Raw genomic sequence first — 27586 nt, forward strand, 5'->3', positions numbered from 1 at the left:
CCCCCCCCCCCCCCCCATTAGTTTGGTTAAAAATAACAAAACACACACAAAAAATATTGATATGGTAAGCTTCACATCATGAAAGAAAAGATTTACATTGTCTATTAACATGGTTAAAAACTGTTTCCTTTTTAATTTCAAAAAACACTCCCACAGCAATTTACAATTGCATTGCCTTTTTCATTAGTATCTACATGTGAAGCAGACAGAAACTGGTTGACAGAAAGTAGTCAACATGTAGAAGCACTGCCTAGACTCATCTGTATCTATCATATATATCTATTAAACCCTCAAGAAAGAATAATCATCTATTACAATTATCTATTATAATTATCTACTTCTTATCTTTCCTTAATATCCCATTATTTCAGACTGTCTTTGCTATCTCTTGTAAATTAACATGTTGGGTAGGTGCAAAATACTATCAAATCAAGACAGGGATGTCTACAGGCATAAACAATCATTCCTATTGAAAAATTCAGGGAGCCTTATCCAGTTTCACTTACTTGTGATGGCTACATAACAAAACTGAATGGCAGAAATTATACTCACCTCTAGGCCTCCACCCTGCTCTTCTGTCCTTCAGGCAAGGACAACAGATGTGCTCATCAGCCAGCTCCTGATATGCTGACCAGTTTTTAACATCAATTCATTGTGGGAAACTAAAGACAGGCTAAAGCAAATTAACAGCTTGGACATGATGACGTTTCTCAAGGAAGACACAGTCTATCAGAAGGTTCAAGACACAAACCCATCCCTCCTCAAATCTTCTCACTTCAATCAACTGTTAGGTGATGTATTAATGGAAGAACACTTCAGAATCTGCTGAATTAAGCTTGAGATACATAAAAAAAATACAGCATGTAAAACTTGAAACAACTAAATTGGAAACATTGGGAAAACAACTCCCAACACTGACACTTCTTCTTTCAATCGGAAATAGGCCATGATATGGCTAAATGAAAAGCAAAGATAATGGATTTTTTCATTAAATTATATAGTGTTTTATACAAGATTTAATAAAAAATGCTGAGTAATGTGTCCATATCTGCATCTTTTATCCATTACATATTTTTCCCCAAAAATTCTATGTAAGCAGATGTAAGTATATGAATAAGTCATTCTTCTATAGACTTAAGATCATATGTAAAGGTGGGATTTTAGAACAGTATAATTTTGCTGTAGTATTGGGAAACTCTCATTATATGAGTAAGTTAAGTGGTGAACTTCAGTATAAAGCTGAGACTTTATGTGCAGGCAATGCCAATCACAATAAAGCCCTGAGGTATATCAGAATAAGATCAACCTTCAAAATGTCTGTAAGGTTTTCTGCCTCTTCATGTTTTTAGAGCACACATACTTGACCAGCAGATTTGCTACAACTATAAACTGGCATGAGAAATTTGGTATGCAACCCTTTTTGGGAATGTGAGGAATTCCCTACTGAGAAATTACCTATTGTTTAATGGAAAGTCATTGATCTCTGCCCACCACCTGCTTAGTCCAACTGCTTATTTAACACATCGGGCAACAGCAACACTTTATCTCAGATATTACCCTTGCTGAAGCTAACAAACACCATGTTGTAATTTTAACTAGATTCAGATTTATCTCCAGTCTGAGCCAAGCTCCGAGTTCATTAGTTGCTGAGAGTGACTAGTGTGTTTGGCTAGCATCTTACCCACAAATGATTCCAACTAAAATTAGTGTAACCAAAGATGCAAAAGTTGACTCAACAATGCTCAGGTGGGATACAATGTGTATTTCAAGATGTCATCCTTTCAAAAGATCTGTATACAAGACTTGAATTCGATACAGAAAATTTTGGATGCTTTTATGCTACTAATTTCTAGACACATACCCTTGTCTGTAAACCTCAGGGTAGATCAGAAGGACTGGCAGTGGTGAAACACAACTCAATCACTGCTAACCTGTATTTGAAAAGAGAAAGGAACTCCTGGATTTCCCTGGAAATTACTCACATATGAGTAAAACATCATGCCTCCCTGTAAAGAGTTTGTAATCCACGAAATACCCAATCAGGGAATTTAGAGATTCAAAAGAATACCCCCAGACACAAGTTATGTAGAAGATCCCCTGCCAAGCATCTGTATCTCTCAAAACGTGGTATGAAAGGCCAGGAAGGGCTGCTGAGTTCTGTTGCCACCACTCAATCGTGAGGAAGAGATCTTTGAGAAATGGCAAAACGTGGCCTTATCACAAACATACCTGTACGCTTGAATATTATACCTTTTCAAATTTTCCATAAACAAAGAGTTTGAATCAGCTTTCATTTTATTCAGAACAGTTTATCCACAGTGCCACTGTTAACTTTTGATCTCAGCAAATTATTTTTTTTCCCAAAAGCTGGATTAATAGCATATCCTATGTCATTGTCAACAAAACAGAGTGAAAAGAGGTTTTCAAATGGTGTTGTCAAATTGCAGATTGCTAATACACAAGAGTAAGTGAAGTCTTACACAGACAAGCAGAAGAGTAGGATGGGAAACTTAATGTAAAAATTACCCAATTCAAAATAATGTCTTTCCTATTTACAAAGCATGTATTGATTTTTAATGGAAGCAGCTGACTCATAAACACCAAACTGACTGAATAACTGGCAGGTTAGCATTATCTGTCCAACTTCCTCATGCTGCTGAAGAACAAACATGCCTGAGCAGCCATGAGCACGAATCTGCATTATACACATACACATGAATATGTTTCTCACATTATATAATATTCTTCACAAAAGAACACAAGACAGAGCCTTGCAAGACTGATTGCCTTCCTCGCTGTTTATGAATAACAATAAAATGCACATTTTAAAACAATTTACTTTAGCATGATCTGAATCTTTCTCTTTCAGTAGCAAATACAGGGAAGGTATTAATCTAGAAATAACCAGGTGGTTGCTAGAGGAAAAAGAAGAAAAGTAACACACAGCAGTAGAGAGAGAGATTGGAAAGATTTATTTTTAAACCTGTACATTAATGTGTTGCAAAAAAACATTTATTACAAAATGAGTTTGAGCTTACAAATATGCCAAGCCTACCCTTCTATATGAATTACATACAGTTTTGTAGCAGCAGAATGAAATTTTGCAGCCAGCACCCTTCACATGTAACTAGTTTGTGCTGAAACAATTTGCTAGTCTTATTTAACTGTCACTATTTTCTTCGGTACAAGGAAATTCCAATTGATGCAGGTTAGACTTCTGCTATCAAATAAAAGTAGTAACATGTCTTTCACAAAATACCTAAAGCTAGCTTGCATCTTCTCTGCCAAATTAACCACATACTCTAAGGATGTCCATGTGCTGTTGTGTATCTCTTGTTCTGTCCCTGAAAAGTAGAGCTGCATTCTCTCCCTCTATGTAGGTAATTTCTCCAACAAACCACATTAAAAAAAAAAAAAAAAAAAAAAAAACATTCAGGGTTACAGAACGGAAAGCAATCCCATTTCACTGCCACCATCTGTTCCTAACATGGAGCTGGAATGGTGTGACAAGATGGAAACTCTCTATCTTGTCTCCACTTGCTTCCCCTGTAACTTCTTTTAGTACTATTCCAGTACACTTTAAACCTTATTTACAAAAGCCACTATACCAGATGCCCTTGATTGTTCGACCTGCTGGCTGTGCCGACACTCACTAGAACTGATTCTCCTGTCCATTTTCTCTTACACACACACACACACACACACACACATAAAAAAGGCACTGGGCAGTGTGACATGTCCTCTCTTGGACACTGTCCAGTGTATGTGAGGAGTGACAGATGTTTGTTTCAGAGCTTTTTATTTTAGTTCTAGCTGCACAGCCTCACGTGCTGTGGTTAGGAGGTTCCCCGTTGACAGTATCATAACAACTGACTTGGAAGCCACCATACAAGCAGGACCTGGTATGGGAAATGAAACCTTAGCTACTCAGTATGAGCTTCCTCCGCCTAGGGAAAATATATAAACCCTGAGCAGTGGATATGCATCCTCCTGACCTGTGCTCCGATCATCAGGGATATGGTTTTCACACAGCTGTACCCACTTTGATTTTTCTTTCATACAAACTTTTAAATACGATATGATCAGGAAATCCTGGTTTCTATCTCTGCTTCTCCTGAGAAGCAGGCCACATCATGCAGACTCTTCTGGGCTACACAGCATAACTTAAACTTGTTTACTGCTTCTATCAAAGACTATTGACATCCTATCAGTAAGCCAAAAATACTTTCAGTTTTCCCACAATGTAAACACAGTGCCACAGATTGCACAGATTGCCATTGTTCTTCTGATCAAATCAGTTAACCTGCCAATAAAACATATAGTTTTCTCTACGTAATCTCCAGTCAACACTGAATCTGGCTGCTCAGACCGAGAGTTAGAAAGTCAAAGCCCCATAACAGGATCACTGTGCACATACAGCACTGTACAAACAAGGAAGATAAGGGTTTTTTTTAAAAAAAAGTGTGTTGCAAACAAACATTGTACAAATAAGACTCTGCATACACTGGAACATTAGAACTTTTCTATTTTTCTATGATATATTTAGGTCTTACCCCAAATACTCCCAACATGTATATGCAAGTACACCAGGATGTATTTATTGTCCAGTTTAATTATTCCACCAGTACAGACCTAAGTCATTTATGTAAAACATGTTCTACATACAAATATTCAGTATTTTCAGTCATTTAAACTGGAAACTACAAAGCAAGAGTTATGCCTACAGTTGCTTGTATTTATATCCCTAGTTCTTTAATGACAGATTTCTTTTACAGATGAGATCAGTTCTACTTGTTTGCAATTCTACACTTTTTTCCAGCTGACTATCCTTATCTGTAGACAACAGATTATTATTTCCCTCTTTGTATTGACTTCCTATCTCCATCACATCCCCCAGACCCTGAATAGTCCAATTATGGCAGCTATGAAGAGAGATAACCATGGCAATTAGTAATTAACAAATTGTTCAGAAAACTCTCTGGAAAAGGGAACAAAGAAACTCACAAGTGAACAAGAAAAATCTGTCTTGGTTCATTCCTTGTTTGCACGATGATTTATTTGGTTTTGTGGGCATGTTTGCCATGCTAAAGCTGCTTTTATCAGTGCTGCTTCTTGCGATATCTGAAAAGCTAAGTTTGACTTGTGCAAAGACTTGATGGATGTCTGCCTAACTAATGCATGTAGCTATTACTTTGTATTTTCTTTCTTTATTACATTTTCAGAATCAAAAGGAGATAAGCATTATCATGAGCTACTGTTATCAATATCAAGGAGACATACACACAAAAGATGTTTGAACAAAATGAAATTCTACATGTCAGCAGTACACAAGCTGCTGTTGGAAAGTGCCAGATAATTAAATTTTAGAAAGAACAGTAAATTTTGGACCTCTCATAGTGATAAGATCTGTCACACAGATAAGAATTTGTCTTTTTAAAATATACAAGGTTTCATATCATATCTTTTTTTAATGACAGAACAAAATAAACCAGTTGTTTGTGCCAACAGTTCCAGTCAGTTTGTCATATTGTAAAGGACAATGTATCACTCCGACTGGGCCACTAACTTTCTGACACTGAGAGGCAGAAGATACAAATAATAAAGGAGGAACTGGTATTCAACCAGTTTACCAAAGAAATAGCATGAGAACGGCAGAGCATGAATTTCAGGACAGGATCCTAACCAATGGTCCAGAAAACAGGCAGCCCCAAAAAGAGGTGGGCACCAGATCTGCCTGATTCAAACTGGAGACCTGGCTGTCCACATCCAGCCTGCCAGAGTCTGGGGTTTGCCTGCTCTCTCGCACCCATTTCTCTCTCTTCCAGGTTGTACACATCTGGGACATACAAATTTTTGATTCAAAGTGATACAGAAGGCAAATATTTGTGAATAGTTTAGAGGAAGGAAAATACTTTTTTTTTTTCTCTTTTCAATGCCATATATGCAAGCGTACAGGCAAAATTCTGTAACACCATGATCTGCGCAATGAACTTGCTGCATTGCATGACAGATGGGCTTCCAAATTGGTGACAAAAAAACCCACCAAACTACTTCTTTGCATTTGTAGCACAAATTTTCAGCCATACTTAATATCAGCATCAAAAACATAACATAGAAAATAACTTTGTATCTACCATAAGCACAGGTGTGCTGAAAAGAAAAAAAAATCCTTTAAATACATGATGGGATTTATTCTTACTTACAAAGTTTATACTTAGCAAAGGCATTTAGAAAGAAGAGGTACCATACAATCAGTATTGATCTACTATTGGAAAACAGGTGCCTGTGTGATCCGATTAGGAAAAAATCCCTCAAGTTTTTGATCAGCTTGAGAAAATGCCGTTTGCTTTCACTAGCTCCTTAAACTGTTTGAGAGGCAACTTGGTGTATGGAGCGCAGGTGCCCAGGCGCTGGCAGGGGGGGCTGCGAGGGGAGGCTGGGGCTGCCCTGTGCCGGACACAGTCAGCTCCAGATGGCTTCAACCAAACCCCCGCAGGGCACAGCTGAGGCCCTCAGACAAGATGGTGGCACCTCTGGGAAAGTGCCTGGCAGCGAGGAGTGAGGGAATAAAGTGTGAGAAACAGCCCTGTAAGCACCAAGGTGAGGGAAGAAGGAGGGGGAGAAGGTGCTCTGGGAGCTGGCGCAGAGATTTCCCTGCAGCCCATGGAGGAGACCATGGTGACACAGTTGTCCGCTGCAGCCTGTGAAGAACCCCGTGCCACTGCAGGTGGATATGCCCTGAAGGAGCTGCAGCCCATGGAGGACCTCATGCTGGAGAAGGGGAAAAGCGTGAGGAGGAAGGAGTGGCAGAGACCAGCTGTTACAAACTGACCTCAGCCATCACTCTCCACTCCCCTGCACTGCTCAGCATGTGAGGAAGGAGAGTTGGGAATGAAGGAGTCAAGTTGAGCTTAGGAACAACAGAAGAGAGTGTTCTAGGTTTTTTTCATTATTCTTCACCATGCAAAACTATTGTAATTGGCAATAAATTAAATTAACCATCCTCAGATTGAGTCTGTTAGTCTGTTTTGCCCATAACAGTAATTGGTAAGCCATCTCCCTGACTCATCTTGACCATGAACTTTTCCATCTTACATACTCCGCCGGTCCTGTTGAGGAGTGAAAGAGCAGCTGAGTGGGTGCCTGGCAGCCAGCCAAAGTCAACCCACCATGCTTGGGAATCAAATGTGGGAGCTGATTTTTACTAACTTGGGTAGTCCAATTGTACAAATGTGACTGAAGTTCATTCTTAATTACAATGCTAAGCATGCTTCCTGAGGTTAGCAGTACTTGCGTAAAAGGTGGTGTCAGCACCCACTTCCCCCAGCCACATTCTGTGCAGGCTCAAAGTTCTGGAGTGGCTTCAGAAGCTGCTTAAACTGATTTAAGACTTTGCTGCTGCCAGAAGAGATCCTGCCCTACTTCCCACATGCACATCACTGCACTATTCCTAGTGTGGCAGCAATAAGACTTTTCTGGCTGAAAACTACTCTGTTAACTTTTAGTGATGAAACAAAAAAGAGCATCACTTCCAGCAAAAATGTGAATTTATGTTATCATGAAACTACACCCTTGGACTGTTTCAAGGTTGATGATTCCAATGTACCTCAGAAAATAACTATCCTTATTAGCCTTATTAGCACAGATCTTTCCCTAATTTTACACTGGAGTTTATTAAAATGCTCATCCTAATTTATTCAGATATAAAGATGGTCAGAAATATTCTGTCACCATTTTTTGGGCCAATCACAAAATTTTTTTTATACATCACTTGAACAAACCTGTGATAGGATCAGAGGACTTTCTGAACCAAACTAAATTTATGGTCTACCTAATCTTGTATCCTTTCTGACAAATGACATCATCAATTATTTTTTAAAAATGTGCATGACCTCCTGCATTCGTTATCCAGAATGTAAAATCATTCCATAGAAGGATATCCTACCCACTTATTCTGCTCTCTATGTTTTGTTTTCTTCCCCATAAAATCTTGTAAGAATTTACAGTTACAATTTTCACTGCCATTAAAATTAAGTACTGTTTGCATTTTTCCAGCTTCTTGGCTTCATCCCGTAGTTATCTGATAGGCCTTTTACTAATCCAGTTAAAAAATCCACAATACTCTTCCCAGGTATGGTGTGCACTTGTAGGTGCATACTTTCCCTGTAAATCTATTTTTTTCCCCAAGTGGTTTTAGTTTCTTTTTTGCCTGCCAAAAAGGAAAGAAAAATTATGTCCCCCCCACCACATAAACATATGCAGGAGAATGAGCATCTATTTTCTGACCGTCAATGATGCTGAGATTGACGGGGAGAAACAGCAAGGACTCCAAGTACCACCTATGGCTCAGTGAGCCGACTGTTTGATTGTTCTCATTTTAACAGCTTATGTATAATTGCTGCTGTTTAGACTGTAACACAATAAATGCAGCACTGTGAGAAGAAAGAAGCATTTTTTTGCACCAGCAATTTTATTCTCTTTCTTATAGGGAGAGTATGACCTGAATTTGACTGTATTACTTTGTGAAATTTTATTTTCCCCAAAAAAGCCTTTGGTATGTCAGATTCGTCCTTCATCACCAAAACCCAGAAATATCATTGCAGCTTATGTTGCCAGTACAAAACAGCTACTTTCAGCTAAGGAGGTTATACACAGTTTAATAAATTTCAACAAATTAAAGTAATTTTTGCATTTATTGTTCTCCCCATTTTTAATGGATGCATGCAATACAGACCTATATAAAATTCAATTTTCACTGTTGAATGATGGTTTACCTTTAAGATGGAAATGATTAAAGGAGGCAAGATGTATCCATCTACAGCCTAGGGGTTTTAATTTATCAGTGGAAAGTTGGTTCCCAAAAGAGGAATGAAGTGAAGTGTTAGTTCAGAAAACTGAGGTCAAAAATATAGGAAAAAGAAGTCATGCAAATATTTATACTTTCAGAGACAGGTTTACAGTCTACCAACCTTTGCTCTGAGACAACTCTTCAAACTGTGGCAACACTGCTCACTTGTAATTTTGGTGTTCATTGCAACAATGCCTTAGTCCCTAACTGTTGAACAGTCCCATGATAATATGTGAACATCCTTCCAGTCAACAGGACTTTGCTGACCAGAAAATATAAGAACATACTAAAATTACTTAAAAGACAAAAAAAACCCTGGAATAAATTGGGAAAGCATAACTTTTCAACCAATTAAAAGAACACATAGATAACATCCTCTATCTTGTGGGGAGATATTTAACATTGGTTTATAAAGTATTTTCTTTTATTGATGTATGCGAGTATAAGCCCTAAAATCAATCACCAGTTTTCTCCATCAGCCAAACACTGAATGAAATGGAATGTTATTTGTGGTCCTACATGCTCCATCACAGTTAATGGAGTTTTACAAGCCTAAGAATGAAATGGGGATTCCAGGATTTCTTTTTTTTCATAAATGGGCTAGAAACAAAATACTGCTAAGGCCAGAAAAGGGGAAAGAACTTGTGAGAGTTTTGCGATCAGCTAGCACAGTTTCTTGAATTAAATGGGGTCAGACCATTAGGACTGGTTGGTCTGTGGCCTCCTGATTCTGGACCTGTACTATTTACAGCCTTCCTCTCTGCTCAGTGGAGATTCCCTCAGTGCTGACCTGAGCACCACTCTGCATTTCTAGAACATCCAAAGAAACTACAGTGGAAGTAATAGTTCCTGTAATAGGAGAACTGCTTTCATCCTTGCTACTATCATCAAATACAAGCAAAAAATAATACCAAAAATCAACACACCATAAATATTCTTAAATGGAAAGTGGTATTAAAGATAAAATTCGTCTAGAATACTTAAAGGAATGTTTTTACCAATTTAATGGATTTTTTTGAATGGGAAGACTCCTTGTAACACTTAACCAGCTGCAATTATTTTGTGTTTCCGTAAGCACTTCCTAATAGAAAAATAGTTCTTACTGACTCTTTATTACAGTATCCCTTTTAACACAAAGACATCAAGAACACTGACCAAACAAATTCTGTGATTGAGTGACAGATTAAGAAGCATTTCTAGTTCAGATTTGTGCATTAGATTTTCAGGTTCTGTTGCATCATCAAGTTTCTGGTATAGGTTTTTTAAAAATTCTCCTGGATTCATTCTTATTCCATTTTTGATTTAATTTGCTTTTCCTCTTCATATTTACCTTACAGACACCTTCATTCTGTTTCACATTCCTGTGAACCTTATTGTAGCTCATGGGTGTATGTGGATAATCTCTTTAGTAGCAACTGACCTCAGGGCACGAGACAGTCAAATATGCATGGAAGTCCTTGAAGCTGTTGTTCAAATGGAAATTCAACTTTTAGATCCCAAAACATTTGCTTTCATTCAAATTAGTTTGAGTTATAACATTGGTGACTTACTCCCAGATAACTGCTTCATATTGTCAGAAGAAACTGTCTGTAACTGAGACACACATGATAGTGAAATTGGTTTTATTATTGTGATGAACACTCTACTACTACAATTAAAATTCATCTGCAAGTTTTGGTGAAACAGGAACAGATGCAGGGGAACTAGAAAATAAAATATTTTTTCAATCTCTCTCACTTTTTCCCTCCTTTTTCCACATTCAGGACAGAGTTGTACCGTGTTTTATTACTGAAAATAAAAGGTAGGCTTTGGGCAGAATGACAGCCACTGCTAAAGTCACATGTTAAAAGTTAGTCTTACAACAATCTGTTCTACAACACAAATGGATAGTATTATTCTTTCCAAGTCAGTTATTTTGGGGGGGGATGACAATCTACCTTGAGGACGTACTGCTTTGCATTTTCATGTGTGTTTGCACCTGTTTTGTGAACTTTCATTGAGAAGTGCCCTAACATTTCATTATCTTTATATATTACTTCTTTTCATTTGACCTGTGAATGATCTCTATAAGCTCTCTGTGAAATATCTACACAAACAAAAAAAGCATAAAAAATTAACTCAAATGAAGCCTTGAAGCCCTTGAAAGTATAAACAAATAATTGGCACAGGAACTGTGACATGCAAACGTAAGTCCTGTAAGTATCTTCATACTATACAGAAACTCTTTTCCTCTATTACAAGGAGTGGTTTTAGCGTGATGTTTAACTGCAATTGCATCAAGCCTGGCAACTAGAATCTTAACAGAACATGATTGTTTCTCTTACTCTGATCATCCCTGGAGAAAACATGAAAGTGACTGGGTGAAAGTAGACTAGATAGGCTACAGTAAGCAATGCTACTTAGATTTAACATACTCAAAAAAAGTATCCATGCAATTTCCTAAAATCAGCTTCTTTGATTAATTCCAAACAGTTAGCAAGTCAAGAAGTACTGAAACAAAGCTAAAATAGGTAGTAATAAATCTTCACTGTTGACTGCTGAAACAAGTATTTTTAGATGAAGCACTAACAGTAGCAGTGTAATAAATAAATATGGAGCAGACCATCTTGAGTGCCATCACGTGGTGTGTACTGGACAACCAGGTGATCAGGCCCAGTCAGCATGGGCTTATGAAAGTCAGGTCCTGCTTGACAAGCCTGATGTCCTATGACAAGGTGACCCGCTTACTGGATGAGGGAAAGGCTGTGGATGTTGTCTACCTTGACTTTAGTAAAGCCTTTGACACCATTTCCTGCACGATTCTCCTGGAGAAACTGGCTGCTCATGGCTTGGTCGGATGTACTCGTTGCTGTTGTGCCAGTTTTGGCTGGGATACAGTTAATTATTTTCATAGTAGCTTGTATGGGGCTGTGTTTCAGTTTTGTACTGGAAACAGTGTTGGCAATATAGGGATGTTTTTGTTATTGTTGAGCAGTGTTCAGAGAGTGAAGGCCTTTTCTGCTTCTCACCTCACCCCACCAGCGAGCATGCTGGGGGTGCACAAAAAGTTGGGAGGGGACACAGCTGGGACAGCTGACCAAAGGGATATCCCAGACCATATGACATCATGCTCTGCGTATAAAGCTGAGGGAAGGAGGAGGAAGGGGGGGAGGTCCGAGTGATGGTGTTTGTCTTCCCAAGTAACAGTTATGCATGATGAAGCCTTCCTTTCCTGGAGATGGCTGAACACCTGCTTGCTGATGGGAAGTGGTGAATGAAATCCTTGTTTTGCTTTGCTTGTACATGCAGTTTTTGCTTTATCTGTTAAACTGTATTTACAGAATCACAGAATCATTCAGATTGGAAAAGACCTTTGGGATTACAGAGTCCAGCCATCAGCCCTACTCTACAAAGTTCTCCCCTACACCATATCGCCCAACATCTCGTCTAAATGACCCTTAAACACATCCAGGGACGGTGACCCCACCAACACCCTGGGCAGCCTATTCCACTGCTTGACCACTCTGAAAATTTTTTACCTAATATCCAGTCTGAACCTCCCCTGTCGCACTTTAAAGCCATTCCCTCTTGTTCTGTCACTAATCATCTGTGAGAAGAGACCAGCAACAACCTCTCTACAGTGTCCTTTCAAGTAGCTATAGAGAGTGATGAGGTCTCCCCTCAGCCTTCTCTTCCTCAAACTAAACAGTCCCAGCTCCTTCAATCACTCCTCTTAAGATTTACTCTCCAGGCCCTTCACCAGCTTCGTTGCCCTCCTCTGCACTCGCTCCAGCACCTCGATATCTCTCTCATACTGAGGTGCCCAAAACTGGACACAATACTCCAGGTGTGCCCTCACCAGTTTCGAGTAGAGGGGCACTATCACCTCCCTACTTCTGCTGGTCACACTATTTCTAATACAAGCCAGGATGCCGTTGGCTTTCTTGGCCACCTGGGCACACTGCTGGCTCATGTTCAGCTGCTTGTTAATTAGAATTCCCAGATCCTTCTCTTCCAGACAGCTCTCCAGCCACACCTCCCCAAGCCTGTAGCCATGCAGGGGGATGTTGTGGCCCAAGTGCAGGACCTGGCACTTGGCCTTGTTGAAGCTCATCCCGTTAACGTTGGCCCACCAATCCAATCCAACCTATCCAAGTCTCTCTGTAGAGCCTCCCTATCCTCATGCAGATCGACACTCCCGCTTAACTTGGTGTCATCTGCGAACTTACTGATGATACACTCTATGTCCTTATCATCAATAAAAATGTTGAACAGAAATGGTCCCAACACTGAGCACTGAGGAACACCACTTGTGACAGGCCACCAGCTGCATTTAATCCCACTGACCATCACTCTCTGGGACCGTCCATCCAGCCAGTGCTTGACCCAGCAGACCTTACGCTCATCCAGGCCATGAGCAGCCAATTTTTCTATGAGAATTCTATGGTGAACTGTGTCGAATGCTTTTCAAACATCCAGATGGACAATATCCACAGCTTTTCCCTTGTCCAGTAGTCAGGTCATCTTGTCATAGAAGGAGATCAGGTTTGTCAGGCAGTACCTGCCTTGCATAAACCCATGCTGACTAGGCCTGATCCCCTGATTGTCCATTATATGACTTTTATGGCACCCGAGATGACCTGCTCCATGACCTTCCCTGGCACCAAGGTCAGACTGACAGGTCTGTAGTTTCCTGGATCCTGCTTTCTGCCTGTCTTGTAGATAGGTGTCACATTTGCCACCCTCCAGTCCAATGGGAGCTCCCCAGTTAGCCATGACTTCAGGTAAATCATGGACAGCAGCTTGGCGAGCACATCTGCCAACTCTTTCAGCACCCTTGGGTGTAACACATCCAGTCCCACAGATTTGTGTGCATCCAAGTGGTAGAGCAGGTCTCTGACCACATCCTCTTCCACTGTGATGACCTCAATCTGCTTCCCCTCCCCATCTCCCAGCTCGTGAGGCTGGGTGTGCAGGGAACAGCCAGTTCCACTGCTAAAGGCTGAGGCAAAGTTGGCATTGAGCACCTCAGCCTTTTCCTCATCCTTACGTACCATGCTTCCCTCTGCATCCAGTAAATGAAGGAGATTTTCCCTAATCCTCCTTTTGTTGTTAATGAATTTATAGAAACATTTTTTATCATTTCTAACAGCTGTAGCCAGGTTGAGCTCTATTTATCACAACCTACAAATTCTCTCACTTTTATGCTTCTTTTCCCCATCCCACCAGGGGGAGGTGAGTGAACAGCTGTATGGTGCTTAGATGCTGGCTGGGGTTAAACAACAACTGGGTAAAAATCTGCCTGGATGGCTGAGCTCAGAGAGTGGTGGTGAGTGGAGGTAAATCCAACTGGCAGCTGGTCACAAGCGGTGTTTCCCAGGGCTCAGTACTAGGGCCAGTTCTGTTTAATATCTTTATGAAAGATCTGGACAAGGTGATTGAATGCACCCTCAGGAATTTTGCAGATGACACCAAGTTGGGAGGGAGCACTGATCTGCTTGAGAGTAAGAAGGCTCAACAGAGGCATCTGGACAGGCTGGAGTGATGGGCTATGGCCAATTGCACGATGTTCAACAAGGCTGAATGCCAGGTCCTGCACTTGGGACACAACAACCCCCTGCAACATAATAGGCTTGGGGAAGAGTGGCTGGAAAGCTGCCCTGCAGAAAAAGAAACTGGGGGTGTTTGTTGGCAGCCAGCTGAATATGAACAGGCAGTGTGCCCAGGTGGTCAAGGTGGCTAACAGCATTCTAGCATGTATCAGCAATAGCGTGGCCAGCAGGGACAGGGAAGTGACCATCCCCCTGTACTCGGCACTGGTGAGGCTGCACCTCAAACACTGTGTTCAGTTTTGGACCCCTCACTACAAGACAGACATTGAGGTGCTGAAGCACTTTCAGAGAAGGGCAATGAAGCTGGTGATGGGTCTAGAGAACAAGTCTTATGAAAAGCAGCTGAGGTTGTTCAGCCTGAAGAAGAGGAGCCTAAGGGGAGACCTCATTGCTCTCTACAACTGCCTGAAAGGAGGTTGTAGTGAGGTGGGCATCAAATTCTGCTCCCAAGCAATAGGACTAGAGAAAATGGCCTTAAGTTGCACCAGGGGAGGTTTAGATTGAATATTAGCAAAAATTTCTTCACCGATAAGTTTGTCAAGCACTGGAACAGGCTGCCCAGGGAAGTGGTTGAGTCACCATCCTTGGAGGTATTTAAAAGACATGTACATGTGGCACTTAGGGACATAGTTTAATGGTGGACTTGGCAGTGTTAGGTTAACGGTTGGACATAATGATCTTAGAAGTCTTTTTCTACCTAAATGATTCTGTGACTTCAAATTAATTTTCAAAAGTTTTATCACCAAACCAGAATATCAGTGAAGTAACATTAGGAAATCCCTAAAAACCACAATAAATAAAAAATATCTGGACATTATTGCTCTCTATTAATACAATTGTGACATAAATTTAATTTCTGGCTCATAAAATCAGAAAGGTCAAAATATAGGATCTAGAGCACAAGACTGATATCATCAAACCATCTCCTAATTTCACTGTGCTGTCTACATCACTGGTACAGGACCTTATGAAATGACTACCGAAGAGATGTGACTGCCTGGTGGAGATTGAGGTTTACAAGCATTAACTCATATGGAAGTCATTAGCTAAAAAGGCACAGAAGATATATCTATAACCTGAAAAATTATGGTAATGTGGTATATGCAACTTCCATTGTTTAAGGTATTCACAGGCAAAACCATAAAAGCACATACTACTAAATGTAAAAATAAAAGACAAACCTTACTCAGAAGTACTATGTATAGTGGTGCACAATGGCAGATGCCACAGCATATTTTTTTATGATACAAGGCTGCTCAAGATCATCTATGGATACATAATGAACCATGACAGTTTGGAATCTGATAAAACACAAGTTGATGGTGAGAGAAGGCAAAGAATACAACTACTATCTGAATAGCCAACAAATGCATATAAACTGTTTTTTTTATCTTTAGTATCAGTATTACCACAAAAGTATATGTTCATTAATCTAACAGACTTTACATCAGAAAAAGCTATTTCTTTAAATTATCTGTACCTCCATTTTATTTATTGGAAAGCACCATGCATTACAATGTTTAACAGGGTATGGAAGATAACAGAATCCATGTTTTTTAAAATACCTTATATGACTGGCATCAACGCAGTTTTCACAGGGAAATCTTGAATGAAGGCTCTATCAGTCAGTTTCTAGTTTCTTCACAGCTCAGAAAAAAAATCCCTTTTCTCCCTTTAAGAGAAAGACATTCCATGTAAACACTTGCTGGTACCTATGCAGCTGTATTTTCTACCTTTGCCCACAAACAACTGCTGCTTAAAAACTCCTTTAATTATACTTGGTTCGTTCAGTGCCTTTCACATGCTGATTGCCAGAAGTAGATTACCATAACAATTAATGAGATTGTTAAAATACACAGAAAAAAAACAATCCAACATATACAAGTTTTCTTCATCATGGACTCATTTGGACTGTTTTCTTAGTGTGCTCCAATATTATATATTTCTGTAGATTTTATCAGTGAGTCAAGCACAGTGAACTGTAGCGATCTTGCACACATTTTAATTTCCTACTGCTGTATCCCACAAGGTTCCTTAACTCAACATGCTCAGTGAATTCCTCTGAAGCCAAAAAGACATGGATTTATACTTGCAGATTCTTTAACTTGTATATACAACCAGACAATTTCAAAGCAGTTTGCATTAAGGGGCAAAAGTGATATAAGTCAATTCAATCTTCAAAGAATTCATAACACTATTCAGATTATACTATAGATTCCCACTCCCCCCGCCCTTCTCAGCTCTTCTATTTTCCTTTTATAGAGTCTCCTGTTCTGGTAATAAGAGAATTCACATCACTTTTTCCCCAAAGCTATCACTAGAAGCTCCAGTGAAGACTGAGTGCTTACTGTGCTGGAAGTTGTTTGAACAAGACTGTTAGAGATCTTTAAGACTTTTATAAATCAAATCCCTGAGACAGGCAAAGGATAGGAGTAAAGCCGTGTCAACATATTTATTCTACAGATGGAAGCTGAGGTACACAAAATTAAACAATATGCTGAATGTCACACAAGGAGTCTGGTTTAAGGAACTTTCTCAGCCTTAAAAGTCTTGAATCCTTGCCCAATGCCTTTATCATACACCACAAAAGCATTCTCAGTCTCCACATCTTACATGTAGCACTTCTGATTATTTTCCTTAATAAGAAATACCATCATTATTTCTTTTTGCTGGTCTTGGCAATATTTAAAACAGCAAAAATTCTTAGAAATAAAGATTTTATTTGAACAAAAGCATTGCATAATTCAGAAGTTCATTAAAAATATTTTAAATAGTTTGGAAGATCTAATTTTTCACTACTTAAGTACTAAGAAATCAATATTGTTAAGCACAACAGTAAAAACAATGCATTTTCCATAAATGTGCATGCCTATAATCTGCCTTCTAATTTTTTAGGGAAATAAAGCCCATATCAGCAAGGTGCACTGCACTGAATTTAGTCACCAACATCATGGGGCAACAAGAATTTACACCATCACACAACGTGCCTTTTCCATCAGAAAAGAAAAGAAAGGCTAAATCCTTCAAATGACTCCAGGATCTAAGATTTTCACGAAATAAATATCAGGAAAAGCTGGTTAAAAATGTTCTGGCTTTCACAGTCAACAATTATTTTGTACCTTGTGGCTGTCTGGATACAATATATTTATTTATCAAAAAAACAAAGTAAAATTAAAGTCATTAAATGCAAGCCACAACATTAATAACATTGCTGCAATGTCAAGCACTCAAAGTTTCATTCAACCTCATTCCGAGGTTTTGTGACAGTCTCTGAGTCACATATTTTTTATGGGGAGCCTTGTTTATCCAATACTATGCTGGGGTTTTTTAAAGGAATTATAAGGATCAACACCACTTACATTCTGTGAATGCTCTATAATTTGTATACCATACAAAGTACATTCTTAAAATTATTATTTTCATGGTGAAATTTTTTCAGGATAAAAAAAATCCACTTTTTTTTGTTTGTTTGTTTGTTTGTTTTGGGGTTTTTTTACACCCAATAGTGGATCCTCATTTTTCCCATCTCTTTTTCTTTTTTTTTTCTTTGAAGTACATAGTATATACTGTATGTTCCTATATACCCAAGCACAGTTCCCACCAAATTCCATTTTCTTGCCTTCCTGGTTAATTTCTCAACCATTCCCAGTTCTCTTCACCTAGGATTACCAGCTGATGCTAATGGAAGATATGTTGGCAGCTCTACATCTGTTGTCTGGATATCCAATCAAATCTGTCTTCTCTAGAGCTCCCTGCCAATTCTCATTCTTTTTGGCTGGTCACTCTCAATTTCCCTCTCCATGTCCAATTCTTTCCATTCTTCAGGTTGACTGTTAATCCATTCCCTCCGCCCATCAAGCCTCGATCACTCCCTCTTCAACCCAGCGCTGATCATTTTTCTCCCACACTGGCTGTCCACTCGGGTCCCAGCTCTCATTGCTGGGGCTGGTTCCTTCCCATCACACAGAGGAGTTATCAAGAGACATTTCAGGAAACTTTTCCATTGTTTTCGTCTTGCAACACAAGTATATTAAGTCACTCCATGGGAATGCCATGACTTTATCATAGTCAGCCTTAGGAGTTTTGAGAAGCTTGAGCACATTGATCAGTGACTACAAAGGCAGATTTTACATCTTTGGCATTAACAGATCCCTCTTTCCTCTGCGAATTCCGATGATTTTAAAAAGGCTTATAATTTTGCTAATTCTGGTGGATATTTAGAGGGATGGCAACAAGCACATTCAGTTCAGAACTGGCAAGTTCACTACTAGGCAGAAAAACTAACTCCACCAAAAAGGAAACTTTCAATTATGACAGTTTTGTGTTGAGAATTTAACTGGGTTAAAAAATCCTAGTTAGAACCATATATTTCTAAGGAGATAGCAGTTAGCCTTTGGGAGTCAGGAAAAGACAGATAACTCAATCAATAAACTAAGTTTTAGTATGTTCATAAAAGTAACAGTGAAACGTGATCCATGTTTCAACAAGAATTTTCAGGTTTTCTTAGAGATTTAGAACTTCTTTTTACAAGTCCCTTGGGAAGCAAAATGAACCTCTCTCACTTATTGGATGAACAATGCATAATACTTTGCGTAATGAAATTAAGCAGCCTGAAATACATGTGAACATGACTAATGAGACCAAATGCAGCAGGAAAACCAAGCAGATGGCTTGAGCATGCTGGAACAGAGTAGCAAGGAGAGATCTGAATGTTTTGCGGTTTTTTGCAAGTTACATAAAGAAACACAAATATAATCTTTGCATTTCTGTATAATCCTGCATCTGTCAGCACTTTGATGGTCTATGGATCACAAGTGAGAGCTTCCTAGAATACTAATAGTTTCTGTGGAAGACCTTTATGTGTCCTCCATAGAGATGCAAAATGTGAACAAAATGGGGGGGAGGAAGAGATTAATTTTGCATTTTGTGTATTGCTTTCTTAGTTTCATAAAAAGATACTTAAACTACTGATATATTTGTAATGAACTAGTTTTTCTCCACCAAGAACCTGATTCTCAGAAACCTCCCAGCAGTATGAACATTTGGGGAAAAAACACAGAAGGAAAGAGGGAAAGAAGGTGGCAAGTATTAAAAGATAATAGGAAAAGGCTTTCTTATCAAGAAAGGTCAATAGCCAACTTATGAAGGATGCTACCAGAAACACAGGAAGATGAAGATAAAATCAGTTTGCTCTCATTGCTTTCTGGGAAAAAAACAAACAAAAAAAATCTGTCCATAAAGTTAACTGTTCATTTCTGTAATTTGAGCTAAAATGTCACCAGGTAGCTAGCTTCTCCAAGAGGTATTTCTTGGCTGAAGGTATAATTCTGCTCTGCATGCAACACGCACCTACACTGGTTATTTACATCTACAAACTTACGGGATTGCCCATAGTTGTGTTATAAAGAACAAGCAGATTCAGAAAGAAGTATAAATCTGAGCAACTTTAGGTCATCCCGCTGCCTCCTCTTCCACAAATTATTGGGATAAAATGCCTTTGGATGTGTATGTTCTGACAGCTGAGGATTTTTTTGCACTAGAAAGCTATTTGATGTTCTTGAAAGAAAGCAGAGTCACTACCTGTGGTCACAATATAAGGACATCTTGTCAACAAAGTAATTTTAACCAATGTTCAGAAGAAGACTATGTAATTAATCCGCACCTAATGGTAAGTCTAATAGTCCATTCCACTGTTGATGCTAATGCTACAGCTGTAGACCACCTACCATTTTGACTATTACATACTGCTGCTATTTAGTGCTTCCAGTGCAATTTAGTAGTGCAGTATGTTTTTGTTACTGACACAAACTACAGAGGTCCAAGATTCAGACACTGTTTAATCCCTTCAGCTAGTTTTCAAAATGTATCTCTGTGGGCATTGGTTTCCTTTTTTAAAGTTCAGAATTTTTAGAATCATAGAAAGATACTGAATAATTTCATGGAGCATCACTATTCAGCACAACAAAGAACCAAAACCCGCAAAACACACAACTTCTTTAGTTCTGGAAGACCATGATATTTCTTCACTATTTTTTCCACTGACTTCTGACTATATTTTTATCTCCTGTACTAAACAAAAACAATTTATTTCAGTCTGGAACACATTAAAGTTATCTCTATTCTGCAACAACCACAGGAGTCTCTAAAAACCCAACATGAACTTCAGCAAGATCTTTCGGTCAGCCTTAACTGAAACTTATCAGATGACTTATGTAAAGATTTGGATAATCTCTTTATTTTAATGCAAATAATTCTTAATTACAGTGCAGCAAAATTTTCAAGTTTCAACTCCACAAATGTTACAAAGCATTTGTTACACGATAAATAATACCTTAAATGAGAACTGCAATACATAGACATTATTCCAGCCTATATAACTTGTATCAGTTCTCCCTCTGACCTTCCATTGTAAACCTTGGCTGCTATTCAAACTATCAGCAAAATCCAGTTTCTATTGCTATCTTTCTAGCTTTCTAACATAACATGTTAAATATGAGTACCTATCACAGTACTAATAAAAACATGGGGTGATTGATCTCAGTGCCTTTTATCATCCAGTGTCCATACAGACCAGGTATGCAACAGGGGTTTGTGAGGAAAGGTATCAACTGACAATTTCTATCTTGTCAATGCTGTAAAAATTATATTCTCCTTCTGTAAAGCTGTCTGTAAACAAATTCAGTTGTAAAGCTGAGTTTCTGTGAACTTCTGCAATAATTTGTATCAGAACAGTGAGCTCAAACCATACTTTGATATCGATTTAGGTTTGGTATATTGTTTTACATAGAAAAAAAAACTAGCAACCATACAGGATACTCATAGGAACAAAGTGCAAAGCAAACAAAAGAAAGTGGTTCTTTGTCCAATTGCTGGAAGATCTATAAAACTCTCAGAAGGATGCAAGAAATTAGGGGGTACAAGAAAATTTTTAAAAGTTGCATGGGGAAAGGGAAAACAGCAAGAACTTGCAAGAGAGATTCATTGAGAGAGAAACTACACCAAGTTTGGGAAATCCCTTGGGAAGCTAGGATTTTTTGAGAAATATGTGATATAGTCTCATTCAATTCCTCTCTTTGGAAATCTGCTATGACTTGCTGGATGGAGACAGGATGCTGAATGATCTGTAGATCCCAGGTTGTAAGAAACCCTGGTCTGAATTCTTGGGACTATTCTTCCATTATAATGAGAAACGCTCTGAATTTGATCTATACATTTGTCTAAGCGAAGGCAAGAAAATGGATGCCTTCATATTCCAGGGATTAGTCAAAAACACAGCAGGACACATGTGCATCACCCATGGATCTTTAGTATTGCATGTGAAACCATTTCTACTGAACAAATCTGTACAGCTTAAACATGGTGCGTCTGTGATCATCGTTCCATTAGTAGTAGTGCAACTGCACCTAGAGTACAAGTACTTAGTCATCTAGAAAAACAGACGATTCAAAAAACATGTATGAGAAAGTTTCACACTATACTACAAGTGAAAATGTATCTGAACCTTCCAAACAGTTATTCTGTAAATACTTTGGGATTAAAGTCTGCAAGAAGATCATTTCAACATGTCAGCCTTTCTTGTTACTCAGAATGGTGAAGGAAAAAGTTAATAACAGTAATAATAATAATACATTTTTGATCAATTTTCTATCCTTACAGAGCATATGCTAGTACAAGGCAGACAAGTGTAAACACAGACTCCAACAGAATGGTCTAAAAACTAGGAGAAACTACACTTCATCTTACTTTATATTCTGCAGGTGAAAGTGACTATAGTTCAGAGTCATGTGAACACTAATAACTGTTTGAACTGGTAATTGCAAATTTGAAATTTGTTCTTTCCCTGTATACTGATTTAGGTACCCATATTGTAGCACATAGCTAGTAGATAAATATTTATAAAAACCTGACCTTGGTGATATATGGCCAATATCTTTGCACTGTCACCCTTCAAGAGAATGTGCCTGTCCTCACATGTCACTATTCAAGCTCGTAAGTATTTTCTAGTCTCTCTGGTCTCAGCAGGATTTTTTTTTACTTTCCTGTTGGAGATATTTTTCCCCAGGAGAATTTGAACTGAATTTCCTGTTAATCTATTAAAGTTATACACATTTAAAGAAGGAAATTCTGGTCCCTTTCTCTGCTTCCTAATCAAAAGCAACAAGCAATAAACACATGCAAATACACACTTCACTTTGTACTGGCAAAAGTATCACTCTTGATCTTGTCACTCAATGGACAGAAGCCAAATAAAGTATTTCTAGTACCACCCTATCTTACTGGTCTTTGTGAAAAAATATATCTGTATTACCCTGCTACTTCCACTTCACTTAGCTGAAGAATTACTTAGCAACATTCTTTTGCTTTAGCTACATCTCAGATCATTAATATTAACTCACCTACTATAGCAAAAGCAGACTGACAGACATCTTGCTTTGCTCTAAACTTTCTTCCTCCACGTGAATGTTGAAGCATGCAACAAAAAGAATCAATAGTTCACTACAGAGTGAACACATCAATTTTGCATGATTTCTTTGTATTGTTCCTAGTCCTATCCTCAAACTCTCATTTTGACCTCTCTTACCAACCCAACTCCATACTGATCAACTCATTTACTTGCTACCGAGGGACAATTTCAAGCTTAAAATATGAGGGAAACCATCAATGAAAGACATCAAACAGAAGAACAAACTGATGGTATAGAACTTGCTGCAGAAGGAAACTAAACTTTTTTTTTTTTTTTTTTTTTTCCAGGCTATAAGTGAAAATAACCCAAACACACAAAACTAACAAGCAGACAGTGAAAGGGTAAAGTTTTGAGGTTCTGTCTTCCAGATCTGTGCATCTGCTCAATGAACAGTTATTAAAGTCAACTGATGTGATCAGCTGACAACCTGTAATGCCAAATTAAAAGTTTAATGTTCTTTGTCAACATCCAGCTGATGTGCAATGTGCCCTTCTGTACCTAGAAAACTCAGCATGTCATTTTTAAGATGACAAAATCTTCACTGAGCTTTGGCAATCGGAACTCACACTTTACTGAGGTCCTGCACATTATCTCAGGTTGGACTGTCTTCAAAACAATCGCTTATTAGCCAATTAGGCTGGAAAGAGGCATTTTCCCCTACAGCTTTGATGAGTTGAGTTACCATTCTTCTCACGTGCACAAAGGAAAAAAAAAAAAAATCCACTTGCAAAGCATTGTTTCCCAACTGCAACATTTAAAGGGAAGGTTGCCATTTCCTCTGGCAAAGACCTATGAACATAAAAAAATGCTGTAGCCATAAAACCACAAAAAAAAAGCATACAATCAAATTAGAAGTCTCAAAAGGCATGAACTTACCACATGCATTCAGGCAGAGCTCTCTCACGGCTAGGGATCAGATAAAGATTTTAATTAGCTCCCTTGAAAATTGGTGTTCACATTTAGAATTAATGAAAAGTTCATCATCACTTGTTTTTCATCCACTATCCAGGAAACTTCCTTGTCAGAACGTACATTAAAACTTGAGCAATGAAGAGGTGTACACATAAAGCAGTCAGGTCATGGTAAGTTATAAGAAGAGCATTTAAGAGTGGGAATGCTTTGTATTTTAAGCTTGGAGTTCCTATTGCCCCACTGGGCAACACAGTTTAGATAACTAGTTTTTACACTTGCACTTATTTGGAAACAAGAAAAACATAGGAACATTACAGTCAACTCACAACAATGAAACCAGGTTTTCAACAGGCATTATATAAATTTCAACACACATGACATTTTAAAATTAGTTCAGACAAACAAACACACAACACAGTTAATTATGCCTTGGCAGAGGAAAGACTGCAAGGCCTAAATATTTTTTCAACCTGCATCTTCTATTTTTAACTTTGACATATATTATATGCATATAGATTAATGAACACTGATGTACTAATATCAAATCCATAATTCCAGGCTAGCAGGATGTGGTAAAGATAACATTTTTAACTATTTTCATTTATCTTTGAAGTACTATTTTCTTAAATATAAGGAAATGGCTACAAAACACCTGATACAAGAGGAAATACTCCATATTGCCTCTATACAGGTTTACCAGAAATGTAGTTTTATATTTTTTTTAGTTTTCACCTTAACTAGACATTATGAAAGACGTGAGCTTATTGTACTTTTATTACTTAAAATAGAAAGCAAAGAAAATAACCAGATACAAATTTACTATTGCTTGATTACTTGAGTATCAAAAGTAAGTTCATACTCATTGATATAGTCCCCATATAATAAGCAAAATGTCATGACCAAAGGCTCCATAAGCCTTCAAGGTATTACTTCAAAAATACCACTCAGAAAAATTTCATTAAAAACACGTGAAAAGTCTATCTAGTTTTCTAAGGACTTCCTCAGTTTGCCAATATTAGGTGATCAGGCTTAAAAGGTGTGAAGTAATGTGTCATAAAAGTGTTTTTTGAGAACCTCTGAGTATTAAGCGATACAGATGATCTTCTCAGAGAAGTAATATCACAATGCCACAGAAACTTCAAAAACACCCAAATGGCCACTGACATAATCAGTTTATTAGACAACTTGTAGATCAATATTACTCTTCTCTTTTGTTTTCAAATTTTCAATCAAGTATTTTTATTTTAACCACAGATAAACCAACACTACCACTTCATTTCTAGTTGGCAGATTTTTGGCTATCTCTAAACAGTGGGATTCAGACAGATAGTCACGTTTCAGATATTGTGGTGGATTGACCCAGACCAAAAAATAAGCATCTGCCAGCCACTCGCTCTGCTTCCCTGCATGGAGGAGAGAATTTCAAGCACAAAAGCAAGAAAAACTTGTGAATCAAGATAAATGCAATTTAATAAGTGAAGGAGAAAAAGAGGGAGAAAGAATACACAAGTGAAGCAAAGGCAATCTCTCCCTACCATCCACCAGCAGCCCAGTGCTCACACAGCCTCCAAGTGACAACTGCTTTGGAAAGACTATCTCTGCTTTTACTGTTGAGCATGACTTTATAAGGTACAGAATACTCCTCTGGCCGATTTGGGTCAGCTGTTCTGGCTGTGTTCCCTCCCAGCCTAACTGCTAGGGACTGAGTAAGAGAAGTTCAGCAACAGCTAAACCACTGGTGTGTTATCACCACTGTTTTAGTCACTAATCTAAACCAGCACCATACGAGCTGCGATGAGGAAAGTTAGTTCCATCCCAGCAAGACCCAATACAGATACATATCACAGTTCCCATCTCAGTTTGCCAGGATGTGAGCTAACTGCCCATATGATCTCTCCATATTTTATTTCTCCTATCATTTCTACCCTGGTTTCCGGGCACACTGATGAACAGGCAACCAGGATCCCTGAAAGCACTCACTATGCAGTCTACATATAGCTATTGAGGTCACGGTCCTCAAACTATATGTCACCCCTGCTGACACCAGTCTCATTTCCATCCCCTTGACATTCCACTCTCCAAATTACAGCACAAGAAAAATTACTTAACTGTCTCTGCTCCAGGTGGTATGCTATAAACTCTATTAACACCTCATGTCCATGACTATTATCACCACCCTTCTCTTTAATTTTTGTCTACTTTCTCCAATTTCTTTCCCTTCATTTACAGCCTGTCAAAGTTTGTCCAGTTCTTAACGATCTCATTCTTGGTGTATTTAACATCTCTCACCTTCCTTCTACTCTATACTTCTGTTCAATTTCTCCAAGAAATCCAACTACCACCCAGCCCACTAAGGAGCTATTCTGTCATATTCTCTGTTGGTGTTTCCATGCAATTTTGTGCTTGAATGGGAGTCAGCCAGGTAAGACCTTAACAATAGCCGTTACCGATATAAACACAACTTCCAAAGTCTGTGATGACACATATGTAAAAATAAGTGGAAATATAATTAGATAAGTAATTCTGATTTTCATACCATTTCAAAGTTTACTTCAGGAATTTTATATCATGGCCAAAATAATATCTGTGGCAACACTTAGTTTTCAGTATAAATGGTATATTGACTGCATTCAAGAAAACAGAAGGTTGACTCACTGCAGTGTTGTCAGTCTCTATTGAACTTAAACAAATTGAAGAAGTAATTCATAATACAATAGCATTCTCAGCAGTTGCACATACTGTCCAGTCTATTTAAATATTCTCTGAATAATTCCTCAGAAGGCACAATTGACTGTGAATAGTCTGGATGATGAATCATCAGGTAGTTTAAGTAAAATTTTGCTTGATTAACTGTTTTGTTTTTAAACCACCTGCACCATATTGTCTGATGTACCAGGACAGATCAAATTGTTCTCAGTCTTTTTCTGTAAACCAGACAAGCTTACAAATGATAAGTTTTATTGTATTATGAAATTGATGCCAAACTGAAGAGCTGTGTATTGTGTGATTCCAATTATCTATTTTCTGGCCAAGGACTTAATATCAGCCATTGTTATAGATGAAACTAATCCAGATTTATCAGAACTCTAATAGCTTGGTGTCATATGGAAGTAATTCTACTTTTTGTCTCCCTATCTTCAAAATACATTTATTCGTCCTCTTGAAATGTAATTTTTCAGCTGATTTTTTTTTTTTTGTCAGCTGGCAACCAAACAGATTACAGATAGAATATTTTCAGACAGAGGCATAAATGAACAGAGGCCATTCATTTGAGTCAAAGCACACCTGACTTCCATCATTGTAAATGTTGCCAGAGCATGCACTTCTTTGTTTAAAACAGTGGATGACGTATCTAGATGTCTAAAGATGCACAAAAGCACCTAATGGAGTTCATAAAAGCATCAAAATGAGTAAGGACCTTATTTCTATGGACTTTCATGGGAGTCAGGAACCTATTATGCTTAGTCACTTCAGTAAAACCTAATATATGTTTCCCTTTAGCTTTGGTCACCTCCAGATATTTCTTAACAATATCCTTAATAATGTAAATCAGAAATCTCTTTTTTACAAAAGGTAACCATCAAAATATAACATTCAAAGCAATATAGCAAACCTTAAATCAAGTTATAAAAAATTCATTAGCTCTATCTTTTGACAAAAGTATCATCTTTGGTAACAGAATCGGCTTCATCTCCAGGTTCTGCAATTGCAAGGTTGTTCTCACTGGTGTAGATACAGTTTTAGAATACTACCTTTATACAATTACTATGT

General features: G+C 38.3%; 1 protein-coding gene across 2 annotated transcripts in view; it reads right to left on the reverse strand.

The window, feature by feature from the left end:
• The window catches only part of SYT1 (synaptotagmin 1), a 277485-nt gene extending 261374 nt beyond the window's left edge, over window positions 1–16111 (reverse strand). For both annotated transcript variants that reach the window (XM_026865087.1, XM_026865070.1), the window contains exon 1: window positions 16005–16111. The gene's annotated coding sequence lies outside the window, so the exon portion shown is untranslated. The remainder of the gene's footprint in view (window positions 1–16004) is intronic.
• Between the last annotated feature and the right edge of the window lie 11475 nt (window positions 16112–27586).

This window comes from Athene cunicularia (assembly GCF_003259725.1).
Source record: "Athene cunicularia isolate RWA chromosome 1 unlocalized genomic scaffold, athCun1 chr1_part2, whole genome shotgun sequence".
In the NCBI taxonomy this organism is placed as follows: Eukaryota; Metazoa; Chordata; class Aves; order Strigiformes; family Strigidae; genus Athene; species Athene cunicularia.